At 48.7% G+C, this 4,377-nt stretch overlaps 1 pseudogene; it reads left to right on the top strand.

Annotated features, from left to right (window-relative positions):
* The first annotated feature begins 1,372 nt into the window (after positions 1–1,372).
* On the top strand, positions 1,373–2,754 carry LOC148829204 (uncharacterized; annotated as a pseudogene).
* The last annotated feature ends 1,623 nt before the right edge of the window (positions 2,755–4,377 follow it).

The raw sequence follows: 4,377 nt of genomic DNA, 5'->3' as shown, positions 1-4,377 counted from the left end.
TCGGCCCCGGTTTCTTTTCTTTCGGCCCCTGCTGCTGTCTCCACGGCCCAAAGGCCATCCAGTAAACGACCCCCAGCTCAGCCAGCAGGCGGCTCTTACCCTCCCCCACCCCCTGGCGTCCAAGACGACTCGGCAGCCTCCTCAGTCCTTCATGCAGCCTTTGCCCCTGCTTCAATTCCTCCTCAACAGTCTTCGGCTTCCATATCCCAAGCCAATGAGCTTCAGGCCCCAGATCCGTCTAACCCCTCCTACCACAATCTGCTTTCCGCTCTTCTTCCTTCCTCATCTTCTCCCATCCCCGGTGTCCAACACGGCATCAGTCATCCCATGCCTTCGGCCATGGATTCCAATCTCCCCTTTACTAAGGACTTTTCTCTCCGAACAGCCGTTCCTCTCCCAGCTCCTCCTAACGCACTAAAGTTTAGTCCTCCTCCCATTCCCTTTTCACTCCGGCAGCAAATTCTACGAGGTGCGGATGTCAATCTAGCTCACCTTCTCTCCTCCTCCACTTACAACTCCGATTCCAGAACAGTTGACTGCGGCTTGATTTCCGTTACTCTCAAATCTTCTGACCCTAAATCTGCTTCAGTCCTTCGAATTTCCGACTTCTGCTTGGCTTTCAGCATTTTTCGCGACATCATGTGCTCCGCCTTTCCTGAACGTCGTCAGGAACTCGACGATTACATGCACATCATCCTCGATCTATCTGTCCGTTTCGAGGGCTTACTGTTCTATGACTACCACAAGCAGTTCTCGGCCAAGGCCGCTGCCCGCCTACTCCAATGGAACCAGCGCACCTACTGGGGAGCCCTCGACATTGAGCTTTACTGCCGCACTTTCGCTGGCATCAGAGCTCTTTCCTGCGACTTCTGTTCCACTTGGACACATTCATCAAATCTTTGCCCAAATACAATTCTTCCGCCAGGTCTTCTTCAAACCTTCCCGGTCCGGAGACGTTCGCGGTCGCCCCATCGTGATGATCAGAGGTCAACAAATTTGCAACAACTTCAATTCCTCGACATGCACCTCTTCCCTTAGTCGCTTCCTCCACATTTGCAACTTCTGCGGCGAAGCTCACGCTTGCTCTGCCTGCCCCCGCTGGCCTTTCCACGCTCGCTCCACCTTCAGCGTTCCCAAATGACTACTGCCTTTTCTGTCTACCCCAATCGATATCCCCGCTCTTGCTTCCGAACTGCTCCGTCACCCCGACCCCTCTTCCACCCACATCTTACTCGACGGCCTTGCCTTCTGATTCTCACCAGGCCTGTGCACACTTCCTTCTTCCCCCGTCTTTTGCAAAAATTTGCAATCTGCCACCGCCAATACCTAGTCCGTTGATTCCTTGTTTGCATCTGAAGTCGAGAACGGTTTCATGATCGGCCCACTTGACTCTCTCCCATTCCCTGCATACCGCATCAATCCCATCGGTATAGCGGTCCGTAAGTATTCCGGTAAAAAATGCCTTATAATCGACTTGTCAGCCCCCCATAACTCCCGCGTGCCAAGTCTCAATAGCCTTATTCCCAGTTCAGACTTCTCCCTGCACTATGCCACAATCGACCATGCCATTTCTCTCATCAAAATCGCAGGTCCGGGCGCCTGGCTCGCTAAGGCCGACATCTCCAGTGCCTTTAAAGTTATGCCTCTCGACCCAGACTTCTGGCACCTCTTTGGAGTTCATTGGCGGAACAAGTTCTTCTTCGCAGTCCTCCTTACTTTTGGATGCAGGAGTAGCCCAAAAATTTTCAATACCTTAGCCGAAGCTCTCTGCTGGATCCTCTTGAATAACTATAGGCTTCCTTTTCTCGTCCACCTTCTCGACGATTTCCTTACCATAGATTTTCCTCACGCCCCACCCACAAGAGCCTCTTCCACACTTATTTCTGTTTTTGGGAAACTAGGGGTACCTCTCGCCACAGACAAAACAACCGGTCCCTCTCATATAATCCAATTCCTCGGGATCACCCTCAATTCCATCAATTTCTCTGCCTCCCTGCCTCGCGACAAGATCGACAGGATCCAGATGTATATCTATACCTATTCTCACGCCAAATCTTGCACAAAGAGGGAACTACTCTCTCTGCTCGGCCACCTCAATTACGCCCTGCGTATCATTCCTCATGGACGGTCATTCATCACCTACCTTCTCGTCCTCGCCTCTTCCGTGTCCTCTCTTTACCACCACGTAAGCCTTTCAGCCGACTGCAAATCCAAGCTCAGGCTTTGGCAGCTTCTCTTGGCCAACTGGAATGGCATATCTGTCTTCTACGATGACCTCTCCGACGCCGAGGATATCCAGCTTTTCACAGATGCAGCCCCCTCAGTCGGTTTCGGAGGCTATTACAAAGGCCAGTGGTTTGCGGCCCCTTGGCCTCCTGAATTCTCTTCAATCCCTCTCGCAGACCAGTCATCGGCCTTGTTCAAAATATTTCCAATTGTCGTTCTCTTTCTTCACTTTGGGGCCACAATTGGAAACAAAAATCCGTCCTTATCCATTCGGACAACTATGCAGTAGTCCATATAATCAACAAAGGAAGGTCTTCATCCCGATCTATCATGAAATTTCTCCGCTGCCTTAAATGGATTTCTCTCACACATCAATTCGTCCTCATAGCTGCTCACATTCCAGGTCACCTTAATGAGATAGCTGACTCTCTCTCTCGCTTTCAATTTCAGAAATTCAGGAACTTGGCACCAGATGCAAGACCGAACCCATGCACAGTACCTCCCTATTCGGAACTCACGTTCCTCTGAATCATCCTTTCCATCACTACGTCCAGCTGGCCCAGCAAACTATCCTCTTAGGGATTGCCCCTCGAACTCTCAACTCTTACTGGACTGCCTGGAAGGGCTTCCAATCCTTCCACCTCTCCACGAACATAAAATTCCCTTCTTTCGATATTCTCACCGTATCATCCTTCGTTTGCTATTGTAGAAACTCACTCAAGGTACGAGCATCCACCACCAAAGTATACCTGTGCGGCATCCACTTCTTTCATAAACTCCTTTTCGACACGACCTGTCCCTCCCTTATCCACCCTCAAATTAGTCTCCTGCTTAAAGGCTTTCAGCGGCTTGAAAAAACACTTCCGAACCAACGCGCACCACTTACCTCGGACATCCTCGAATCCTGCATCTACGTTCTCAGGTCGGGTTACCACTCACCCTGGGTCGACCGCACTCTTGAATCTTTATTCTTGTTAGCCTTCTTCGGCTTCCTAAGATGCTCTGAAATGACCGCTGCTTCCACATCCTTCGATCCTTCTTCTCAACCCTGCTTATCCGACATCTCCATCTTATCTTCCGATACACTGACCTTCTATCTCAAGAAAAGCAAAACCGACCAACTCGGGTCCGGCACTCTCATCTCTGAGAGATTCAAACTCTGTTCATACGTAAGCCCATACGAGCCTCTATCCCATTACGCACATCTTCGCACCTCTGCCGGAACTTTGCCTACTGACCCTCTGTTCGTAAACGAGAAGGGCCGTATCGTGACCCGCAACTGGTTCCTCTCTCACCTCTACGACATCCTTCTAACCGCCGGATTCCCCCCTGAACAATTCTCCGGGCACTCCTTCAGATCAGGGGCCGCGTCCTCTGCCGCTCGCCAAGGCATACCCGAGTATCTCATCAAGCAACTTGGCCGTTGGTCCTCCAAGGCTTATCATGCATACATCAAAACTAACCCCGGTACCCTCAAGCAGGCACTTTCTCTCCTCGGCTGAATTAGTTTAATAATCATTTGGTTTTTGTTTTTGTTTTTCTGCACTGGTGACTGGGGGTCCCGCTTGGTTCTTTTGGGGGTCCTATCCTCCCCGTCCAGCGGCCGGGAGGTTGGCCCTCAGCCAAACGGGTTACGCCAAATCTCCACATCTCAATATATGATTCTAATTTCTCCCAAGCTTTCGGCTGCCGTCATTCCTCGTGAATTATACTTGTTGAGAAAACTAACACCGCAAACATACATAAAACAAAATAAGTGAGTGAATTCAATAGCTGGATACGAGACAGCCCGCTAACATAAAGTGGAAATGTATATTCTCATACTAGAATTGAGTTTGGAATGATTTTTAAACTTGCCTCGTGTATTAAATTAATAATTTGGTAACTTATTTCAGATGTGTAGTAAATGTAAATATAATTTAAAATAATGGATTAAAATTGCGAGTGATTACATTGTCATTTGACATAGGATAATTATTTAACTGTGAAAAAGCAGACTTTCTTTCATAACATCATTAAAAATGGTCTGGCAGTTTCACTAATAGTTCAGACAAAAACTGAAATTCTAATTCACAAGGACAATGAAAAAAGGTGGAATCCTCAGTCATTTCATCAAAAGACAAATTTGATGTGACACATGATCACTAATTT

The sequence above is a fragment of the Atractosteus spatula genome, chromosome 8 (genome assembly GCF_055471065.1).
Source record: "Atractosteus spatula isolate fAtrSpa1 chromosome 8, fAtrSpa1.hap1, whole genome shotgun sequence".
Lineage (NCBI taxonomy): Eukaryota > Metazoa > Chordata > Actinopteri > Semionotiformes > Lepisosteidae > Atractosteus > Atractosteus spatula.
The sequence above is the reverse complement of the archived record's forward strand: the minus strand, read 5'-3'. Positions and strand labels throughout refer to the sequence as shown.